Genomic DNA, 24877 nt, shown 5'->3' with positions numbered 1-24877 from the left:
TATTTAGCATATATGCGACTGATTTCCACGCTGTTGCTTCTCACTTTGATTCGTCTGTAGGTTCAGGAAGATGACAATGCACACTCTGCCTTCCGTGAGCCCCCCACAGCAGCTGAGCGCTGCTCCGTGTGCTCAGATCATCAGGAACTGGATTACACGTGCCCGGATGGACTGGAACTGCTCTGCTGCAGATTCAGGAGACGACGGCAGAGAGGGGCTGGCCGAGGCGTCGTCCCAATTCCATTTCTGTGTGACGAGAAGCGGTTTGTTCCCAACAGCTGCAACAATCCCCAGCTCCCTTCCGTGGTGAGTACCGATGGCACACAAATGGCAGCCTGAGGAAATCGTGTTCTGGGCTCTAAGTGGGTGGGACAGGGTCTGATTTTTTGTTTTGTACTTGTATGATGATTAGTACAGCAGGGCTCTGATGGATGACATGGCAACACAGAACTAAAAACTCCTCGATAGGATTACATCGACTTCTAGGAAAAGACAAAAGCTTAGGACCCTTCTGAAATCTACTTTTAATCCAAAGCACGGGGATTGTCAGCATGCTGCACCTTCCAGCTTTTCAAAGCAGCTTACCTCTGAAGACCAGGAAACATTGATTTCTACAGAAACAATGGGCAACTCCCAGGCTAATCTCAGCACTACTGTTTAATAGGGGACCTGCCAGCGTGCCAGTCCAGCTTCAAGTGTGCTTTACTTCAGTCTAACATCCTCACACAATTCTTCTCACACCTTCCAACCCTGACATCTTATTTTCCCCTAAAGCTTCTCTTCATTAGCAATTTCCAAGTAACATGGTATTTTTACAACATTCAAAAATGTCATGCTGGACTGTGCTAGAGAGTACTCTGCAAATATAAGCTTAGCAAAGTTTGAATTGACTTGTCCAGAGAAAAAACCTACAAGTGAACACCTACACCTGCCTACAAAGAGCTAACAAGCCCCCGGCAGCTGCCAGCATCAAAGCACAGCGGATGTTTCTAATACAGGGTAAGGATAACAATATCACCTTCTGTTCTCTCCAGCTTCTTTTCCCTGCAGTCATATTTTGCTTCTTATGATTTTTTTAGTCTCTGTATCTTCTTGGACAGCACCGAGACCGACGACAAGGATACGAGAGTCTTTCCCTGCCATAGGGAGAGAACCAGGAAAACAGTTAAAATAAGAACAGGGCAGTTTGAAATTCATACTTGCAACGAGAAGCAGCACCTAACTAACAGAACAAAAGTAAACAAAGCACGACACCTCCCTGGGGACAGAAGACTTATAAACACTCCAGGATTTACAATTCTAGCGACCATCCCCTTCAGGACAGCAGCCAAGTGTCCCATGGGGTGGTGCTGCACCAAAGAACCATCTGAGAGTGCCCAAAGAGTGAAATGCACAATATTTTGCAAAGACAAAAAATCTTGCAAAATAACAAAAATACAATAGATGTAAACTACAGGGCAAGAGTACAAGTGTTACCTTTGGCAGCTGGAACCATCCAGGTGAGCACCTGATAACTGGATCCTCGCCAGAGTTTGAACCCTTCAGGACACAGAAGGGTTTTCCCCAGAAACTTCACAGACTGAGTTTTGACAGAAGCACGCTCGCCGGATCCTCAGAAACGTCACCCATTCTCCAGGCGTCTGGAGAGAACTGCAAACGGCTCTCACGTAGTTGGAGCTGGTTCTGTAAGGTCTCAGGGTGAATTTCACCAGATGCAACCAAATTGGGCCACTCCCAGTGGGACAGAAGGAACCCAAAGCTTGGGTAAGCAGAGCTGCAGCAAATACTGAGGAAACAAACATAACAGCGTAAAAAATAATAAACCATCCTTTTTTTTTTCTCTTGCTTTTGTTTTTTCTTTTCTTAGTCAGATCAGCATAGCAATTAAAGAGAAGGTGAAAAACTCACCATTACTGAACATTTCATCATCGGTAAGCTGAGCATCCTTAGCACAGAGGACTCCAGAGTTAAAATTCACCGATCCCTGGGAAATAAAGCCAAATATCGTATCGTAAACAATCAAACAGCAGACATAAAAATTTGTTTCCTCTCAGGACTTTCAGGTATGTATGTATCTTTGCATTACACATTAGAACATACACTTTATACCATCACCTAATACATAATAATTTACCTTTAAATTTTGATAGTATAGCATGAATTTTTAACTTAAACTGGTGATCTATCATTATTAAGTTGGTGCATAAAGTTATTTCTGCTGTCACGTTCAAAAAAACATTAATTTTTTTTAACTGTAATGAGCAATTGATTTCGAAGTCATCACAAGCCCATCAAAATACAAAGCTGGGTTCACCGGACGGGTCTGTGAGCTAGAAGAAGTTAGGCTTGTACTTCCCTCTTGTTCTTCCAGAACCAATAAATCCTGTCAACAAAACCAGGATCTTTAGCCTGCTGCTGTGAAAGATTCTACAAGGATGATGGTTTGATTTGTGTTTAGAAGTTTTGATTTGAAATGGCCAGTCCAATGGATAAAGACAGTTTAAGTAGTATTACATTACTATTATTATTATTTCTATTATTATTTTTGCTACTACTACTACTATTATTATCACCTGCTACTGGAAGAAACAAACCAGTAGCACCTATACTTAATTACTTTTATTTCCAGGAAATAATAAAGAAAAAGAACCAAACCAAAAAAAGTCACTTCCTACCTTTTATATCAAGGGATGAAAAATTTCTCTTGGGCTCTTCTCCAATTTATCAAGACTCATAGCACTGAAAGGCAAACAAAACAGTGCTTTATAGAAGGCCAAGTGCACGTTTCAAGGCTGAACCACCAACTGATTGCAGTGACAGTAGTTACAAAATGAATCCTTCCAAGGGCCTCTCTTAAATGGAATGTTCTGTGGAACTGCCATTTCTTTCCCAAAACACTAACTTCCAACACTTCCTAAACTTATTTTGCATTTTAAAAATAGAAATTAGTAAGACTCTGTGTGGAGGTCAGGTTTATTTCCTTCTAACGCACAGAGCTCTGTTCCATCACCCTTCCCTATGGCTCTACACTGAATCATGGTGAGCTTTTTAGGAGGGCTCAATAATCAATTCTATTTCTCTCTTTTCCTAGTTCTCTCTCTTCTTCAATAATTCAAGGCAAGTCAAATGAAAAATGACAAGTTCAGCATCAGAGTCACACTTTTTCCCTTTGTCTGGTCAAGAACAGGCTCTAAATCCACTTATTGCTGCCTTCAACGATTCAGACTTGCAAAACCATTCTTACATGTTTTACAGGTTTATCATAAAACCCACAGAACGCAAGCTCTGAATTACAGGAAAAGGTACACAGGCAAATATCTAAAGGGATCACTTAATTTTAAATACATACCTTGATAGAGAGCGCACTGAGAACCTTTCCGTGGGACTCTAAGGGACGCATGCTTTCTGAGCACCCTGTAAACAAGAAAAGCTACGATATGCTACAGGACATCCCCACTTTTTCCACATATTCAAATAGGATTTTTAATAAAAACAGTTCAGTTACAAAAGAAGGAAGAAAGCCAAGCTAATTTTACTCAGCTGTATTTACTGCCGATTTAGAGAAAAATGCCGGGCCGCGTCGCCCGTTGCGTCACACGCCGCGCCGGCAGCAGGGCCTGGCGGGAGCTGGAGTCTCGGGCTGACAGCCACTCATGTGCCGCGTCAGCCGTTGCGTCACACGCCGCGCCGGCAGCACGGCCTGCCGGGAGCTGTAGTCTCGGGCTGACAGCCACGGCTCCGTCCCCCGCCACCGGGAGTTGCAGTCCTTCCCGGGCATCAAATGGATCCTTCGCCCCCGGGCAGGGAAGGACCTGAGGCAGCACCGCTCCTCCCGAATGCCCTCTCTTTTTCCCTCCAACTCTTTTTCTTTTTTTAACTCTGTTTTTCACCCCTTTCCCTTCCCTTCCCTTCTGCTCTCCTGCTTTCTTTCCTTTCCTTTTTTTTTTCCCCCCCTTTTTTTTCCCTTTCCCTTTCTTTTTCTTGTATTTCTAATCTTGGTTTTCCTTTCTAGCTTTAGAATAAAAAAGCAGCAGTAGTAACTTTCAGGCTACCTGGGAGTAAAAAAAATCCCAAAACTATAATGACTGAAAGAAAACTATTTATTCCCTGGGAGCCTGAAATTTTCTACTGCTGCACATGACACAGAGCTTTTTATTCCTTCTTATATATAGTTGATATTTTATACTCACTTTATACACCGCCCCCTGCCGTCTGCACCGGCGCTGTGCAGGCAGAGCGCTGCGGCGTCGTTCGGTTCTGTTTAAATAAACTCGGCTAAATTAGGCTTGGTTCGGCTTAGGTCTAAAATCGTTTCGGTTCGGCTTTTCGTCTAAATTCGGCTTTTCCGGCTCTTCGGCAGAACTTCGGCCCGGTTGGGCTAAAGTCGGTCATATTCGGCTCTTTGCCTAAATGCGGCCAATGTCGGCTACACTCGGTACCGGTTACACTCGGCTATCATCGGCTCTTCGTCTCAAGTCGGCCGTGTTCGGCTACAGTCGGTTCTTCGGGGAAACTCGGCTGTGTTCGGCTACACTCGGCTCTTCGTCTCAAGTCGGCTGTTGTCGGCTACACTCGTCTCTTCGGCTCAACTCGGCTATTTTCGGCTACACTGGGCTCTTCGGTTAAACTCGGCTGTTGTCGGCTAAACTCGTCTCTTCGGGGAAACTCGGCTATTTTCGGCTGCACTGGGCTCTTCGGTTAAACTCGGCTGTTTCCGGCCACACTCGGCTCTTCGGGGAAACTCGGCTGTTTTCGCCCACACTCGGCTCTTCGGCTCTTCGGAACTATTCGGCCCGGCTCGGCTCCCTCGGGGCGGGAAGGCGGCCGTGAGAGGACCCCGGCACAGCGAGGCGTTTACCCAGATGCCTCTCACAAACCCGCCGAAACACGCCCGCCCGCGGCGCCGCTGAGACCACAGCATGTGTCGGGTACACTTGAAACGCCATAGAAAATACCACCGGGGCCGCGCCGGGGTCGGTATTCCATGCAGGCAGTGCAGTTACACCCACCCCGGTCCTCCACTTCCCCGCCCTTTTCGCCGCCCTGCTGAGAAGGTCAATTAAAAGTCCGCGACATCCGCGACGCGCCACTCCCAAGGTGGCGGCCTCTCGGTGCAGGGCTGCAGTACCGCGCTCTGCCCACGAGATGGCAGCACTGCCGCCCGCCCCGGCCGGGGGCGCAGCGCGCCTCGGGGCTGCGGCAGCGAAGGCGGCAAAAGAGAACAGGGGCGACCCCCGCCGAAAACTGCTCTGAAATAAACGCCCCAAAACAACCGGGAAGAGGAAAAATAAACTTCTGCCTCTAATCTAATAGGATAAAACAAAACAAAACCCCAACAATTTCTTTAAAATACAAAATTAAATATTTTATAAATTGTTTTTTTCATATTCATATTCACATTTCTATTTAATAATGTATATTGTTCTACACTGTCCATTTATACATTTGTTTTTATGAATACATTTCTATTCCATATTGCATATATCCCTAAAACTTAAATTTATTTTTATATTTTTATACATATTTTTACATAGTAAGTATATATTTCTGTTAGGATTTTTACTTCTCTAACACTCACAGTACTCAAAATAAAACCCCTGCCTCTACCCCATACATGGCAAATAAAACCCCCTTTCATTTCAACTGTATTTAAATTTTTTTTAAAAATATTTTTCAAATTTATATTTAAAATGTTTACTGATGTATGATCGATTTTGCATTTATATTTAGCGATTTATTTATAAATTTATATTCTATGTTACATGTGTTCCTATTACTTATATTTTTATATACTTTTACTCATATCTTTATATATTTATTATATCTTTCTGTGTTAGGATTTTTACATCTGTAACACATTATTTAAAATAAAACCCCTCATTAAAGCCAAAAAGAACCTCAGTCTTCTCAACGGTATTTAAATATTTTTTAAAATTCTATTTTCCAGGTTCATATTCACTTTTACATTTAAAATGCATACTAATGTATACTCTTATTTGTATTCTCCATTCCATCTCTTCCTATTATTTATATTTACTTATATTTTGTGTTTATATATATATTTATATCTTGATTTTATATCTCAATATTTAGAAATATATAACAATAATATCTACATTCATATTATTTAAAATAAAAACCCTGCCTCTAACCCAATAATAAAAAAGACCCAAGCCCTTTCTTTTAAAAAATATTTAAATAGCTTTTATCCTTATGTCTGATTTTTATATTCCTATTTGTATTTATAATAATGTATGTTAATGTCTATTGCTTACTTATACATTTATCTTTAGCAATGTCAAGTTATGAATAAATTTACATTCTATATTACATCTGATGCGAGTAGTTATTTATATATTTTTATACATATTTTTATACATTGATTAAATATTTCTGCGTCAAGATTTTTACTTCTCTAACACTTATAATATTCAAAATAAAACCCCTGCCTCTACTTAAATAAAAGCCAAAACATTCCCTTTCTTTTAAACTATATTTACATATTTTTATATTTATATTCTCGTATAATGTTATTTATATGCTATACTACAACTCTTCATATTACTTACATATATTTATATATAAATTTATAGTCATGCTTTAGCAATTTCTCTTTATATATTTATTATATATTCCTATCTTAAGATCCACATTTCTATATTCCTTATATTATTTAAAATAAAACTCCTGCCTCTAACCAAATAAAAACCAAGGACACCCCTTTATTTGAACCAGATTTAAAATGCAGGAAGTAAATTTATTTTTCAAAATTATAGTGATATTTATATGGATATTTTTATTTATTTTATTCATAGATATATATATATTAGAGAGAACCTTCTAACATAATAATAGATATATATTTTCTGTATTGTATATTTCTTTTACTCATATTTATTTAAATTAAATATTTATAGAGATTTGTATTTGTATATATATTTGTATATCTGAATTGATATTTTATTTCTGTCATTTATTTAAAAACCCCAGCCTATAACCTAATAACACCCCCAATTTATTTTAACTCTATTTAAATATTTTTATATTTACAATCTATATTTATTTATCTTTGTGTGTATATATATAAATATAATAGACTATCATTTATCTATGTGATAATATGTTACAATTATATACCATGTATTATAGTTTTATGTATGTATCTGTTATCTATATTTATGTTTACCACTCTAATTTTAGATTTATTTTTAAATGTATATTTATTTCTATTTTCATCTCTATATTAAACCATAGAAGTTCATTAGCCCAACACACCAGAGCCACAACAATACTGTACCTTTGTCAGCACCGGCACGCAGCACACGCCCATCCCATCGCAGCACAGCAAAACAAAACCTGTTTCTATTACTAACGGAACAAACATCCCACAACGTCATTGAACCCTAATAAAAACTCAAATAAACCTAACTGTAAATAAATGTTAAATCCCACTATAAAGTGGCCCAAAACCTCCGCACATGCTCATCATAAACTTCCTCCTAAAATGATATCTCAAAAACCCCAAAAAACTCAAACACACCTTGAAAATGACACAACTGCTAATAAAAACTAACACCCAATAAAAATTAAATCAAACCAACTCACTAGACTCAAAACTGCACAACTGACCCTAAACATTACTAAAAAAAGTCCCCAAAGCTCTACCTTTATGCTAATGCACAAATAATAACCTATGATCTACCAAAGTTATTTGAAAAAATTAAAAAAAATAATTAAAACCATGAAAATAAAAAACCTAAACTATTAAAATACTAAAAAATATCACTACCTAAATTAAAAAACATATTGCCTATAAAAACCCACCATATAAATGCTCCTGTCCCAAAAAATAAAAATAAAAAAAACTATCCAACCAGAAAGAAATCAGAACTTAGGAACACCAAAACCATAATGTCCAAAAGGTCACACCACATCCCTTATCATACACCAACTACAAACAAGATAAAACAATACAATGAATTCTTAAAAACCACCTTAAAACCACTACACTGAAAAACATTTCAAAAATTAAAAACTGCATTTAACAAAAGCCATCTAATAAATTCACACCCAAAACTCCAGCAGCCCAGCTGGCCCTACCAAAGCTCTAGGTTCATACATACAGTAAACAAAACCAAAGTCCCAGTAATACCCATCAGAAATCTATGAAAGAACCCTACTGAAATTAATCCTGCCTCAAATACAAACCAACCCATCCAGAAAGTCAGCTTCACTCAAAAAACAATTTACACAGAGTTAATAATACCAAGAAATAAAACAACACACCATATACCATCAATGCATATCATAGTGAAGGAAAAAAAAAACACTACATTTTTTCCTTTTTGTTTTTTAAACTAACTTCTTTTATTAGCTAGAACAAAAGCTTTTGCCAGGACTGTAGCAACAACAACAACTTCTTTTTCTTCTTCTCCTTCTGAAATGTCCCTTCTCACTCCCAAATTCCTTTCAACTCCTGAGTTTACATCCAAGCAAAAAGCAAAATTCGTGCACTCGTGCGTTCGCTGCTCCTGTCAGATTCTCTGTTTCCCTCCACATCTTCTTACACTTTCAGTCCTCACGCTGTCCCGCCGTGATGAGTCTGACAGAAGAATTGGCACATGTTAACAGAGCATTTCCCTCCCTCCCTCCCTCCCTCTGCTTTCCTCAGCGCATTTCAATCCATCCCAGGCCTGCAGTGATGCACGCTCACCCCAAAGCTCACAGCAAGCATGCAGCAGCTCAGGCTCACTCGGCTCCAGGGCCCAGAGCCTGCAGGCCCTGCAGCTGCCACACGGATGGACCTGGTTCCCTCCCCGGGTGCCCAGAGGGAAACCTGAGGGCAGGCGTCCACCTCGAGGGTGCACCCGGAGCCCCGGGCAGGGATGGAGTCGCCGGCTGCTCTCTGGGGACGACACCCTCCCTGCAGGCCACACTGCCTCGTCCTCTCCCTCCCTGGGGGACAGGCACCTCCAGGGTCTGTGACCAGCCCCCTTCCGTCAGCATCCAGGGGCTCTGTCAGAGCCAGAGGGCTCAATTCGTGGTGAGTACCGATGGCACGCAAATGGCAGCCCGAGGAAATCGTGTTCTGGGCTCTAAGTGCTTGGGACAGGGTCTGATTTTTTGTTTTGTACTTGTATGATGATTAGTACAGCAGGGCTCTGATGGATGACATGGCAACACAGAACTAAAAACTCCTCGACAGGATTACATCGACTTCCAGGAAAAGACAAAAGCCTAGGACCCTTCTGAAATCTACTTTTAATCCAAAGCACGGGGATTGTCAGCATGCTGCACCTTCCAGCTTTTCAAAGCAGCTTCCCTCTGAAGACCAGGAAACATTGATTTCTACAGAAACAATGGGCAACCCCCAGGCTAATCTCAGCACTACTGTTTAATAGGGGACCTGCCAGCGTGCCAGTCCAGCTTCAAGTGTGCTTTACTTCAGTCTAACATCCCCACACAATTCTTCTCACATCTCCCAACCCTGACATCTTATTTTCCCCTAAAGCTTCTCTTCATTAGCAATTTCCAAGTAACATGGTATTTTTACAACATTCAAAAATGTCATGCTGGACTGTGCTAGAGAGTAATCTGCAAATATAAGCTTAGCAAAGTTTGAATTGACTTGAACAGAGAAAAAACCTACAAGTGAACACCTACACCTGCCTACAAAGAGCTAACAAGCCCCCGGCAGCTGCCAGCATCAAAGCACAGCGGATGTTTCTAATACAGGGTAAGGATAACAATATCACCTTCTGTTCTCTCCAGCTTCTTTCCCCTGCAGTCATATTTTGCTTCTTATGATTTTTTTAGTCTCTGTATCTTCTTGGACAGCACCGAGCCCGACGACAAGGATACGAGAGTCTTTCCCTGCCGGACAGAGAGAACCAGGAAAACAGTTAAAAAAAGAACAGGGCAGTTTGAAATTCATACTTGCAACGAGAAGCAGCACCTAACCAACAGAACAAAAGTAAACCAAGCATGATACCTCCCTGGGGACAGAAGACTTATAAACTCTCCAGGATTCACAATTCTAGCGACCAACCCCTTCAGGACAGCAGCCAAGTGTCCCATGGGGTGGTGCTGCACCAAAGAACCATCTGAGAGGTTCCAAAGAGTGAAATGCACAATATTTTGCAAAGACAAAAAATCCTGCAAAATAACAAAAATACAATAGATGTAAACTACAGGGCAAGAGTACAAGTGTTACCTTTGGCAGCTGGAACCATCCAGGTGAGCACGTGATAACTGGATCCTCGCCAGAGTTTGAACCCTTCAGGACACAGAAGGGTTTTCCCCAGAAATTTCACAGACTGAGTTTTGACAGAAGCACGCTCGCCGGATCCTCAGAAACGTCGCCCATTCTCCAGGCGTCTGGAGAGAACTGCAAATGGCTCTCACGTAGTTGGAGCTGGTTCTGTAAGGTCTCAGGGTGAATTTCACCAGATGCAACTGAATTGGGCAACTCCCAGTGAGACAGAAGGAACCCAAAGCTTGTTTTACCCAAACCTTGGGTAAGCACAGCTCCAGCAAATACTGAGGAAACAGACATAACAGGGTAAAAATAATAAAACTATTGCTTTTTCTTTAATCTTGCCTTTTTTTTTTTTTTATTCAGATGAGCAAAACAATGAAGGAGAAGGTGAAAAACTCACCATTACTGAACATTTCATCATCTGTAAGCTGAGCATCCTTAGCATAGAGGACTCCAGAGTTAAAATTCACTGATCCCTGGGAAATAAAACCAAATATATGACAAACAGTCAAACAGAAGGCGTAAAAATTTGTTTCCTCTACGGACTTTCAAGTACGTATCTTTGTATATATCCTACACATTACAACATACACTTTACACCATCTCCTAATATATAATAATTTACCTTTAAACTTTGATAGTATAGTGTGGAGAAATGGCTCCATGACAGAGGTCACGCAGACATTCGCTCGTTAGCCGACCAGGAGCTGGGAAAGTACCGAACACAGGTATTTTTGAGTTTTGCACCTGCAAGATAGCGTGTGCCTGGGCCTAGCTGGGTAGGATAACAAGTAGACAGAGAGACGTGGGAAATAGGGAATGTAGGCCCAAAGGAATGAGGAAGAGTTGATGGTATAGTTTAACCAATAGATCGCTTGGCTTACAGAATATTCATAAGCTTATTATGTGCTGTATAAGTGTCTGATACTCTCTGCAATAAACATAGCTTGCTGATCTCATATTGAGTGTCCGAGTCTTCCCTCACCCAAGAGTATAGCATAAAATTATTAACTAAAAATGGTGATCTATTATTATTAAGTTGTGCTTAAAGTTATTTTTGCTGTCATGTTCAAAACAATTTTTTTTTTTTTTACTGTAATGAATGAGCAATTGATCTCAAAGTCATCACAAGCCCATCAAAAAAACAAAGCTCTATTCACCGGGCAGGTCTGTGAGCTAGAGGGTAGTTAGGCTTGTACTTACCTCTTGCTCTTCATGAACCAATAAATCCTGTAAACAAAACCAGGATCTTTAGCCCACTCCTATTAAAGATTCTACAAGGATGATGGTTTGATTTGTGTTTAGAAGTTTAGATTTAAAATGGCCAGTTCAATGGATAAATAAAGACAATTTAAGTAGTATTACTTTACTCTTATTATTATTATTATTGGTATTAGTATTATCAGCTACTGGAAGAAATAAACCAGTAGTATCTATACTTAATTACTTCTATTTCCAGAAAACAATAAAGAAAAAGAACCAAACCAAAAAAAGTCACTTCCTAACTTTTGTATCTCAGGATGATGAATTTCTCTTGGGCACTTCTCCAATTTATCAAGACTCATAGCACTGAAAGGCAAACAAAACAGTGCTTTATAGAAGGCCAAGTGCACGTTTCAAGGCTGAACCACCAACTGACTGCAGTGACAGCAGTTACAACATGAATCAGTCCAAGGGCCTCTCTTAAATGGAATGGAATGTTTTGTGGAACTGCCATTTCTTTCCCAAAATACTAACTTCCAACACTTCCTAAACTTATTTTGCATTTTAAAAACAGAAATTAGTAAGACTCTGTGTGGACATCAGGTTTATTTCCTTCTAATGCACAGAGCTCTGTTCCATCATCCTTCACTTTGGCTCTACACAGAATCATGGTGAGCTTTTTAGGAGTGCTCAATAATCAATTCTATTTCTTTTCCTAGTTCTCTCTCTTCTTCAATAATTCAAGGCAAGTCAAATGAAAAATGACAAGTTCAGCATCAGAGTCACACTTTTCCCCTTTGTCTGCTCAAGAACAGGCTTTAAATCCACTTATTGCTGCCTTCAACGATTCAGACTTGCAAAACCATTCTTACATGTTTTACAGGTTTATCATAAAACCCACAGAACACAAGCTCTGAATTACAGGAAAAGGTACACAGGCAAATACCTATACTGATTACTTATTTGAAAACACATACCTTAATTCAGATTTCACCCAGAATGTTTCTGTGGGACACTAAGGGAGACATATTTTGTGAGTACCCTGTAAACGAGAAAAGCTAGCATAGATTACAGGACATACCCACTTTTTCTGCATATTCAAATAGAATTATTAATAAAAACAATTAAGTTTAAAAAGAAGGAAGATAACCAAGGTAATTTTACTCAGCTATATTTACTCCCGATTTAGAGAAAAAAAAAAAGGCCCGGGTGCTGCAAAGAAAAAAAAAGTGAACCACAAACGCTTACAGTAGAATTTTAAAACAATCACTTGGATAAAAGAATCTTATGGAACGTGAAGTAGAAAAAAAGTGAAACCACTATCAGACCTGCCTATTTTCTCACCAGTGTACAAGAAAATCCTAAAAGCAGTATGAAGTCACTGCCTAAAACCGGTCATGGGACGTAACCAAGAACAATTTAGGCATTTGCTAATCTAGACAGAAACCTTTTCTGGATGCAAGTGTCAAATCACAAGTTTTGTCTCTCAGAAGCTCGACAATGCTGGAAAGCATTTTCCCCGGGGCTCGGGAGGGCAGGGGCGGAAGGGGGGGTGACTTTGCAGCTCGCACCTGTGCCATCCGAAGCACACAGCCCGCCTGCTCCCCGCCCTGGGCATTCTCCCGGCCATCTCTGGCTTTACCGCCCAGCGCCGCTCCATCCGCTGTCACGGCACAAAGAGCCACGAGCACTAACGCAGGCAGCAGCCCCGTCATGCCGGCGATACCGCAGCGCTCCCTGCTCGCAGCGCCCAACACGCGGCGGAGCCGCCTCCTCCCGCAGCACCGGCAGCAGCCCGAGGGAGACGGCTGCAGCTCGGGGGCTCCTCCGGCGCCTCCGCCAGCCCGAGGGCAGCCGCCCCACCGGGACCGCGGGAGCGCCCGGCGCCGCTCGCCCGGGGCGGCTCCTGCAGCTCCCGGCCCGCGGCAGCAAAGCACCGCCTCGCCCTCCGGCATCGGCGTGCGGAAGCGCCCCCGCCCCCGGCACCGCTGAGGGAGGCCGAGGAACCGGGCGGACGCTCATTCCGCGCTGCTCAGCACCGGGCGGGCGGCCAGACGGAGGCTGCGCCCCTCCAGCGTCGCCGTCCCGCGCGGGAGAGGCGCCGGCAGCTGCCCGCGCACAGCCCCGCGCGACCGCCTGGCACGCCAGCCACTCATGTGCCGCGTCGGCCGTTGCGTCACACGCCGCGCCAGCAGCACGGCCTGCCGGGAGTTGTAGTCTCGGGCTGACAGCCACAGCTCCGTCCCCCGGGAGCCACCGGCAGCTGCAGTCCCTCCTGGGCATCAAACGGGTCCTTCGCCCCACGGCGGGGAAGCACATGAGGCAGCACCGCTCCTCCCCAATGCCCTCTCTTTTTCCCTCCAACTCTTTTTACTTTTTTCACTCGGTTTTTTTTTTTCACCACTTCCCTTCCTTCTTGCTCTCCTGCTTCCTTTCCTTTCCTTTCCTTTCCTTTCCTTTCCTTTCCTTTCCTTTCCTTTCCTTTCCTTTCCTTTCCTTTCCTTTCCTTTTCCCTTCCCCTTTCTTGTATTTCTAATCTTGGTTTACCTTTCCATCTTTAGAATAAAAAAGCAGCAGTTCTGTGTCACGTACAGCAGTAGAAACTTTCAGGCTACCCGGGAGTAAAAAAAAAAACTCCAAAACGAAAATGATTTAAAGAAAACTATTTATTCCCTGGGAGCCTGAAATTTTCTACTGCTGCACGTGACACAGAGCTTTTATTCCTTCTTATAGATAGTTGATATTTTATATAAATTTATAGTTTATATTGATGCATTATATTAATAACTATATATAATATGCACCTTGTTCAAAAAATATACGGGAATTATTTTTTAAATTATTTTCCATATCTACTGCTACAACTTATTTTTCCTTATATTTCTAATTTTTATATAAATCTTTAATGTGTTTATGATATATTTCTATGCTTGTATTTCTACCTTTATATTATTTGTATTTGTAATTTTTACACGAAAACCCCTGCTTTGGCAAAGAAAAAACAAAACCATCCATTATTTTAAACTACCTAAATTTTTTTATATTTATATTTATCATAATATACAACACATGATAGATATAGATAGATAGATACATATATCACATCCATATTTATATCTATTTTATATCCATTTCCTATAATATATTTAATAAAATATATGCAGTATTACGTGTATTATATACTTTACAATTCATGTTATTTTACATTTACAATTTATTATTAATTTTTTATATATCTGCATATAGTTGCAATACATTTATATATTTGTATTTTTGTTTGGGTTGTATTTACATTTATATTCTCTATTCATATATCTATAAACATACACAATACTCTATTAAAATTAGAGTAACTTATTGTAACATATAATGACTTATGTTACATGTTAAATTTTAAAAATTGACTGAATATATAAAAATAAAATTGGCCCATTCCCATTGCTACACATCTATTTCTTTTGTTTCAATATAGTTAGAGTCATAATTGCATATTTAAAATCCAATTCCTAAATGAAATGACAGAACAAACAGCATCAAATTCCCACCAATATCTTCCAAAAACATCAAGAGACCTCCAACAGCCAAACAAGTGTCAGCAAAAAAACAAAGAACACTCTTTTCAATAACAATTCTCATCACGACAGAAAAATGGAACCAAAATAAAAGAAAATCCTCTAGAAACACACACAGCAAATTACAAAAAGTACTAAAAAAATGTCAAACCAATCTACTAAACTCAAGCCAGTGCCACTCACCCTGAACGACGTTACTAAAAAAAATAAAAAACAACAAAATTCTACCTCTACACTAACTCAAAGAATAAACAATCCTCTGTAAAAATAACTTTAAAACCTGAACTAATTAACAAAATGGGAAAACATCTCAACCACTAAAAACTAAGAAATTAACTACCCAAATAAATAAATACCTTAAAAACCCACCATATAAATACCCACGTTCCCAAAAAAAACCCTGATAAACAATACGCAAATACATTAAAAGACAACAACAACAACAAAAAAGGAAAATAAAGAAACCAACAACAAGAATAATACCAAAAACCAGATAAATCTGCAACAAAAAAATTATTCCCCACTGAATAAACCCATAGTGCCTCAAGCTATCAAAATGAAAATACCACCTAGAAACAAACACAAAGACTAAAGACAAACGTAACCATAAACAATGTCCCCCAAATTACCCGTAACCATAAAACATACACTACAATCAAACAAACCAAACAAATAAAAGCCCTGGAAGACGATAAACACACATGCAATTATAAAGATTAAAAACCCGCTGCTATGAACGACAGGACGCTACCCCAAGCCCCCCAAAACAAACATTACACACTCACGCTAATAAAAGCCACCGCAACAGAATTAAAATGCGAACCGCTGCTTCGCGCTACGACCCGTAAAAACCACTGCGCGCCCTTCTAAAAATAACACCCCGCCAAAAAAAATATATATCCGACTACAAAACCCAATCCGAAACGAACCTTTATCATCCCTACCGGCACCGAGAACCGTGCCGCTCAGGAAGAACACCGTGTCCCTTAGCGGACAGCCGCTGCAAACCGAACCCAGCGATGCAATCAACGCCTCCAAAGCGCCTCCGAGCCACGGCACCGCCGAACTTGGAGCGGCCGAACCCCGCGCTCGCTGCCGGCCCCGGACGGAGCGCGGCTCCCGGCAGGAAAGCGGCTCCTGCGGCGGCTGCTCCGGCACGCGGGGCCGGCGCCGTCCCGGGGAGCCCCGCCCGCTGCCCCTGCCCGGCGGGGCCGGCACCGGGCCCGGGGCTACCGGCGGCGCCCGAGCCCCGCGCCGGGAGCGGACGGAGCGGCCGGCACCGCCCGGGCCGGCGCAGCAGCGCCCGCGCCGCCTCTGCCGCCCTTGGCCGGCCCGGCCCGGCTCCGCTCGGCTCCGCACGGCTCGCACCGGCGCGGCTCCGCCACTGCCGCCCTTGGCCGGCCCGGCCGCGCCGAATCCCCCGTGCGCCCCGGCAGCTGCCCGGGCCGTGCCAGCAGCGCTCCCGAGCGGGAACGTTCCGCGCCGGGCCGCGGGCACGGGGAGCGCCCTCCAATGCAGCGGCACAGCCCCATTGCAGCCCTGCAAACGCTGCCGGAGCTGCGGCTTCCCGCAAGCCAGCCCTGAAACCGCAGACGGGGCGCACCTCACTTCAACAAGGGCAAAGAAATGTGTTCTCCCCTAAAATTTCACCCCCTACGACAGCAGAAAAGAAGGGGTGCTCCCCAAATGAAAGCCTTCGACTGATGGGAAAGGGCGATTTCGACCTCCATTCAAACCCTTCAAAAGGAGGGACACCAGGGCTGCCGCCTCCATTTAAACCCGAGGGTGGTGCAAATGGGGTGGCTGCCTTCAAATCAAACCCATAATACCACAAGAATACTTTTCCCATTCCCCTTAGAATAGAACGCAGGGATTCCCTGTCACCCCCGGGATACCCCTAACAGCCTGGAAAAGGCAGCTTTTCCTGCAATCAACACCCTTAAAACCACAAGTGAAGAGGGATCCCCTCAGGTCAAACGCAGACAATAAAAGAAGAGGAGCTGCTTCCTTCTCCTTAATCCCTTTTGTCCTCACAAGCTCCACTTTTGTTCCTGGGGATCCGGGGAGGGACTGGCAAGATGAAATTGCAAAGGGGAAGGACAAAATTCCCCGCTCCAAACCCACACGGGCTCACCTGTTCGGCTGCTGCTCCCCGGCACAAAGATTCGTCCCTCGGCGCCTCCTTTAAGCGATGCTCCACGTACCCAAGCGCGGATCCAGGTGTTGCCCCCGACCCTGTGGGAAGCTCCCGCAGTCCTTCCATGAGACAGCGCCGGGAGCCGCCCATAAACCCCTCCACTCAGCAGCTCCATGCAAAAGGGAGCTGAGGCAAAGCCTCCCCCTAAAACAGCCTCGCCCCGGCAGGAGCCGGCCCCTCATCATCCTCACACTCACACCTGGGCTGCTCGGAACCCCCTTCATCCTCACAGGTCACACCTGGGCTGCTCCGAGCCCCCATCATCCTCACAGCTCACACCTGGGCTGCTCCGAGCCCCCATCACCCTCACACTCACACCTGGGCTGCTCCGAGCCCCCATCATATATTTTTCATATTTATAGTCGCATGTATATTTAGAATTTATATTACTGTATAATAAAAATTATATTATATATTGCATCTCTTCATGTTACTTACATAGGTTTCTATTTCTATTCATCGTTTGGTATTATATCTTTATATCTCTATATATTTATTATATATTTCTGTATGTCGATTTACATTTCTATAGTACTTATATTATTTAAAATAAAACCCCTGCCTCTAACGAAATAAAAAGCAAAGACAACCCTTTCTTTAAAACACATTTAAAATTTTAAAAATAATTTTGTTTGTCATAATTTTATTCACATCTATATTTGTAATTTTCATTTGTTATATTTATAGATATTATATATATTGGAGAGAATACCTTTTTATATAATAATAGATATATTCTTTTGACACAATAGATTTTTTTTACTTATATTTATATGTATTAAATATTTATTGATATCGACATATATATATGATAAATTTGGATTTCTAGTTTTATATTTTTTATGAAATCTCCAGCCTATACCCCAATAAAAGCCAAACTATCCCCAATTTATTTAAACTATATTTAAACATAAATCGTGTCACAGCTGCATTGCACAGCAGTGCCCCAAGCTAATCTGACACTTGTTCATCTCCTGGACCTGAATCTGAACCCGCTCACCTTGATCGCACCTGGCAGAACCATTTTCGTACCTTTTTCTGGCATGTCTTGTTTTTGTTTTTTTTTGTCTTGAGTTTTTGTGGCCTTTATTGCCTCTCTTTCTTGCCTTGTTTTTTGGGGCTTTTACTCCCTTTTTCCTTGATTTTTTTCTGGCACTTCTTGGGGTTTTTTCTTCGTTTCTTCTTGCCCATCTTGTTGGGTTTTTTTGGTTTTTCCTTGCCCCCCTTGGGGTTTTTTTTTCAGGTGTTTTGTTTTTTTTTTTTTTTTTTTTTTCCTTGGATTTTCTTGGCCTTCTTTTTTTTTCTTTTCTGGATTTTTTCTTCCCCATCTTGGTTTTTAGTTCTGATTTTATTTCTTGCCCATTTTGGGGTTTTTCTCTGGTCTGTTTTCAGGGATTTTTCTTGCCCATCTTGGGTACTTTTCTGTTTTGTTTTGTTTTTTTTTTTTTTGTTTTTCTCTGCCTTTCTTACGGTTTTTTCTGGTTTATTTTTTTTCTGGGATTTTTCTCGCCCATCTTGGGGGTTTATTCTGGGCTTTTTCATGCCCATCTTGGGGTTTTCTTCTGCGTTTTTTTCTTGCCCATCTTGTTCTTGTTTTTCGTTTTTTTTTCTTTTTCTTTTTTCTTTTTTTTTTTTTTTTTTGTCTTTATTTTGTTTTATTCCTGTTTTTATTTCTGTGGTATTTCTGGGATTTTTCTTGCTCATCTTGGATTTTTCGGGGAGGGGGGTTTCTCACCCATCCCGAGGTTTTTTTTTTTTTTATGTGGGTTTGTTTTTTTGGGTTTTTTTTTGTTTTGTTTTTTTGGGTTTTTTTTGGTTTTTTTTTTTCCCGTAGGTTTCTCCTTGCCCTCTTGGTTTTTGGGTTTTTTGTCTGTCTTCCTTCCTTCCTTCCTGTCCTTCCTTCTTTCTTCCTTTCATTTCCTTTCCTTATTTTCTTTTTTTATTTTTCTTTCTTTCTTTCCCTGCATTTCTAATCTTGGTTTTCCTTTCTAGCTTTAGAATAAAAAAGCAGCAGTAGTAACTTTCAGGCTACCCGGGAGTAAAAAAAACTCCAAAACGAAAATGATTTAAAGAAAACGATTTATTCCCTGGGAGCCTGAAATTTTCTACTGCTGCACATGACATAGAGCTTTTATTCCCTCTTATAGATAGTTGATATTTTATACTTTATACAGCGCCCCCTGCCGTCTGCACAGGCGCACTGCATGCAGAGCGCTGCGGCGTCGTTCGGTTCTGTTTAATGAAACTCGGCTGAATTCGGCTTGCTTCGGCTCTTGGTCTAAACTCGTTTCAGTTCGGCTCTTCGGCTAAATTTGGTCGTATTCGGCACGTTGTCTAAATGCGGCTCAAGTCGGCTACACTCGGCTATCGGTTCCAGTCGGCTATCATCGGCTCTTGGTGTAAACTCGGCTGTTTTCGGCCGCAGTGGGCTCTTCGGTTCAAGTCGGCTGTTTTCGGCCGCAGTCGGCTCTTCGGGGAAACTCGGCTGTTCCCGGCCGCAGTCGGCTCTTCGGGGAAACTCGGCTGTTTTCGCCCACACTCGGCTCTTCGGGGAAACTCGGCTGTTTTCGCCCACACTCGGCTCTTCGGCTCTTCGGAACTATTCGGCCCGGCTCGGCTCCCTCAGGGCGGGAAAGCGGCCGTGAGAGGACCCCGGCACAGCGAGGCGTTTACCCAGATGCCTCTCACAAACCCGCCGAAATACGCCCGCCCGCGGCGCCCCTGAGCCCACAGCATGTCTCGAGTACACATGAAACGCCACAGAAAAATCCGTCGGGGCCGCCATGACGTCGGTATTCCGTGCAGGCAGTGCAGTTACACCCACCCGGTCCTCCACTTCCCCGCCCTTTTCGCCGCCCTGCTGAGAAGGTCAACCAAAACTCCGCGACATCGCCCACGCGCCACACCCAAGGTGGCGGCCTCTCGGTGCACGGCTGCAGTACCGCGCTCTGCCCACAAGGCGGCAGCACTGCCGCCCGCCCCAGCCGGGGGCGCAGCGCGCCTCGGGGCTGCGGCAGCGAAGGCGGCAAAAAAGAACAGGGGCGATCCCCGCCGAAAACTGCTCTGAAATAAATGCCCCAAAACCGGGAAGAGGGGAAAAAAACTTCTGCCTCTAGCCTAATAGGATAAAAGACAAAACAAAACAAAACAAAACACAACACAAAAAAAAAAAAAAAAAAAAAAAAACCAAAGAAAAAAAAAACCCCAACAATTTCTTTAAAAAAATATTTAAATATTTTTAAAATATTTTTTCATATTGATATTCACATTTCTATTTACAATGTATATTGATGTACACTGTCCATTTACACATTTCTTTTTATAAATACATTTCTATTCGATATTGCATATATCCCTACAACTTAAATTTATTTGTATATTTTTATAAATATTTTTACATAGTAAGTATATATTTCTGTTACGATTTTTACTTCTGTAACACTTGGATTATTTAAAATAAAACCTTTGCCTCCATCCACATTAAAGCCAAAAAGAACCCCTTTCTTCAAAACTGTATTTAAATATTTTTTTAAATTCTATTTTTCAGGTTCATATTCACATTTACATTTAAAATGTATACTTATGTATACTGTTATTTGTATTCTTCATTACATCTCTTCCTATTATTTGTATTTATTTATATTTTGTGTTTATATATATATTTATATCTTGATTGTATATCTCAATATTTAGAAATATATAACAATAATATCTACATTCATATTATTTAAAATAAAAACCCTGCCTCTAACACAAGAAGAATAAAAAAAAACCCAACCCTTTGTTTTAAACAATATTTAAATAGATTTTATCCTCATGTTCAATTTTTATATTCATATTTGTATTTATAATGTATATTAATGTCTATTGCTTACTTATACATTTATCTTTACCAATGTCAATTTATTAATAAATTTATATTCTATATTACATCCGATGCGAGTAGGTATTTATATCTTTTATATATTTTTATTCATATTTTTTATATTGATTAAATATTTCTGCGTCAAGATTTTTACTTCTGGAACACTTATATTATTCAAAATAAAAACCCTGCCTCTACTTAAATAAAAGCCAAAACATTCCCTTTCTCTTAAACTATATTTACATATTTTTATATTTATATTCCCATTTATAATTTATATTGGCATATAATGTTATTTATATTCTATACTACAACTCTTCATATTACTTACATATATTTATATTTAAATTTATAGTCATAGTTTAGCAATTTCTCTTTATATATTTACTATATATTTCTATCTTAAGATCCACATTTCTATATTACTTATATTATTTAAAATAAAACTCCTGCCTCTAACCAAATAAAAACCAAGGATACCCCATTATTTGAACCAGATTTAAAATTTAGGAAGTAAATTTATTTTTCAAAATTATAATGATATTTATATGGATATTTTTATTTATTTTATTCATAGATATTATATATATTAGAGACAATACCTTCTAATATAATCATAGATATATATTTTCCGTATTATATATATTTTTACTTATATTTATTTAAATTAAATATGTATAGATATTTGTATTTCTATATATATTTGTATATCTGAATTTATATTTTATTTCTATCATTTATTTAAAATTCCCAGCCTATAACCTAAAAAAAACCCCCAATTTACTTTAACTCTATTTAAATATTTTTATATCTACAATCTATATTTATCTTTGTGTATATATATATATATATATAAAATAGACTATCATTTATCTATATGATAATATGTTACAATTATATACTATGTATTTTAGTTTTATGTATGTATCTGTTATCTATATTTATGTTTACCACTCTAATTTTAGATTTATTTTTAAATGTATATTTATTTCTGTTTTCATCTCTATATTAAACCATGTCAGTTCATTAACCCGACACACCAGAGCCACAACAATACTGTACCTTTGTCAGCACCGGCACGCAGCACACGCCCATCCCATCGCAGCACAGCAAAACAAAACCTGTTTCTATTACTAACGGAACAAACATCCCACAACGTCATTGAACCCTAATAAAAACTCAAATAAACCTAACTGTAAATAAATGTTAAATCCCACTATAAAGTGGCCCAAAACCTCCGCACATGCTCATCATAAACTTCCTCCTAAAATGATATCTCAAAAACCCCAAAAAACTCAAACACACCTTGAAAATGACACAACTGCTAATAAAAACTAACACCCAATAAAAATTAAATCAAACCAACTCACTAGACTCAAAACTGCACAACTGACCCTAAACATTACTAAAAAAAGTCCCCAAAGCTCTACCTTTATGCTAATGCACAAATAATAACCTATGATCTACCAAAGTTATTTGAAAAAATTAAAAAAAATAATTAAAACCATGAAAATAAAAAACCTAAACTATTAAAATACTAAAAAATATCACTACCTAAATTAAAAAACATATTGCCTATAAAAACCCACCATATAAATGCTCCTGTCCCAAAAAATAAAAATAAAAAAAACTATCCAACCAGAAAGAAATCAGAACTTAGGAACACCAAAACCATAATGTCCAAAAGGTCACACCACATCCCTTATCATACACCAACTACAAACAAGATAAAACAATACAATGAATTCTTAAAAACCACCTTAAAACCACTACACTGAAAAACATTTCAAAAATTAAAAACTGCATTTAACAAAAGCCATCTAATAAATTCACACCCAAAACTCCAGCAGCCCAGCTGGCCCTACCAAAGCTCTAGGTTCATACATACAGTAAACAAAACCAAAGTCCCAGTAATACCCATCAGAAATCTATGAAAGAACCCTACTGAAATTAATCCTGCCTCAAATACAAACCAACCCATCCAGAAAGTCAGCTTCACTCAAAAAACAATTTACACAGAGTTAATAATACCAAGAAATAAAACAACACACCATATACCATCAATGCATATCATAGTGAAGGAAAAAAAAAAAACACTACATTTTTTCCTTTTTGTTTTTTAAACTAACTTCTTTTATTAGCTAGAACAAAAGCTTTTGCCAGGACTGTAGCAACAACAACAACTTCTTTTTCTTCTTCTCCTTCTGAAATGTCCCTTCTCACTCCCAAATTCCTTTCAACTCCTGAGTTTACATCCAAGCAAAAAGCAAAATTCGTGCACTCGTGCGTTCGCTGCTCCTGTCAGATTCTCTGTTTCCCTCCACATCTTCTTACACTTTCAGTCCTCACGCTGTCCCGCCGTGATGAGTCTGACAGAAGAATTGGCACATGTTAACAGAGCATTTCCCTCCCTCCCTCCCTCCCTCTGCTTTCCTCAGCGCATTTCAATCCATCCCAGGCCTGCAGTGATGCACGCTCACCCCAAAGCTCACAGCAAGCATGCAGCAGCTCAGGCTCACTCGGCTCCAGGGCCCAGAGCCTGCAGGCCCTGCAGCTGCCACACGGATGGACCTGGTTCCCTCCCCGGGTGCCCAGAGGGAAACCTGAGGGCAGGCGTCCACCTCGAGGGTGCACCCGGAGCCCCGGGCAGGGATGGAGTCGCCGGCTGCTCTCTGGGGACGACACCCTCCCTGCAGGCCACACTGCCTCGTCCTCTCCCTCCCTGGGGGACAGGCACCTCCAGGGTCTGTGACCAGCCCCCTTCCGTCAGCATCCAGGGGCTCTGTCAGAGCCAGAGGGCTCAATTCGTGGTGAGTACTGATGGCACGCAAATGGCAGCCCGAGGAAATCGTGTTCTGGGCTCTAAGTGCTTGGGACAGGGTCTGATTTTTTGTTTTGTACTTGTATGATGATTAGTACAGCAGGGCTCTGATGGATGACATGGCAACACAGAACTAAAAACTCCTCGACAGGATTACATCGACTTCCAGGAAAAGACAAAAGCCTAGGACCCTTCTGAAATCTACTTTTAATCCAAAGCACGGGGATTGTCAGCATGCTGCACCTTCCAGCTTTTCAAAGCAGCTTCCCTCTGAAGACCAGGAAACATTGATTTCTACAGAAACAATGGGCAACCCCCAGGCTAATCTCAGCACTACTGTTTAATAGGGGACCTGCCAGCGTGCCAGTCCAGCTTCAAGTGTGCTTTACTTCAGTCTAACATCCCCACACAATTCTTCTCACATCTCCCAACCCTGACATCTTATTTTCCCCTAAAGCTTCTCTTCATTAGCAATTTCCAAGTAACATGGTATTTTTACAACATTCAAAAATGTCATGCTGGACTGTGCTAGAGAGTAATCTGCAAATATAAGCTTAGCAAAGTTTGAATTGACTTGAACAGAGAAAAAACCTACAAGTGAACACCTACACCTGCCTACAAAGAGCTAACAAGCCCCCGGCAGCTGCCAGCATCAAAGCACAGCGGATGTTTCTAATACAGGGTAAGGATAACAATATCACCTTCTGTTCTCTCCAGCTTCTTTCCCCTGCAGTCATATTTTGCTTCTTATGATTTTTTTAGTCTCTGTATCTTCTTGGACAGCACCGAGCCCGACGACAAGGATACGAGAGTCTTTCCCTGCCGGACAGAGAGAACCAGGAAAACAGTTAAAAAAAGAACAGGGCAGTTTGAAATTCATACTTGCAACGAGAAGCAGCACCTAACCAACAGAACAAAAGTAAACCAAGCATGATACCTCCCTGGGGACAGAAGACTTATA

General features: G+C 40.9%; 1 long non-coding RNA gene across 1 annotated transcript; it reads right to left on the bottom strand.

The window, feature by feature from the left end:
* Positions 1-2308: 2308 nt before the first annotated feature.
* Positions 2309-3586, bottom strand: LOC131092843 (uncharacterized). Its single transcript, XR_009115524.1, has 3 exons — positions 3350-3586; positions 2676-2739; positions 2309-2383 (listed from the first exon to the last, which is right to left on the bottom strand). It is a non-coding gene; the product is annotated as an uncharacterized LOC131092843 (long non-coding RNA).
* Positions 3587-24877: the final 21291 nt, after the last annotated feature.

This window comes from Melospiza georgiana, chromosome 23 (genome assembly GCF_028018845.1).
Source record: "Melospiza georgiana isolate bMelGeo1 chromosome 23, bMelGeo1.pri, whole genome shotgun sequence".
In the NCBI taxonomy this organism is placed as follows: domain Eukaryota; kingdom Metazoa; phylum Chordata; class Aves; order Passeriformes; family Passerellidae; genus Melospiza; species Melospiza georgiana.
The sequence above is the reverse complement of the archived record's forward strand: the minus strand, read 5'-3'. Positions and strand labels throughout refer to the sequence as shown.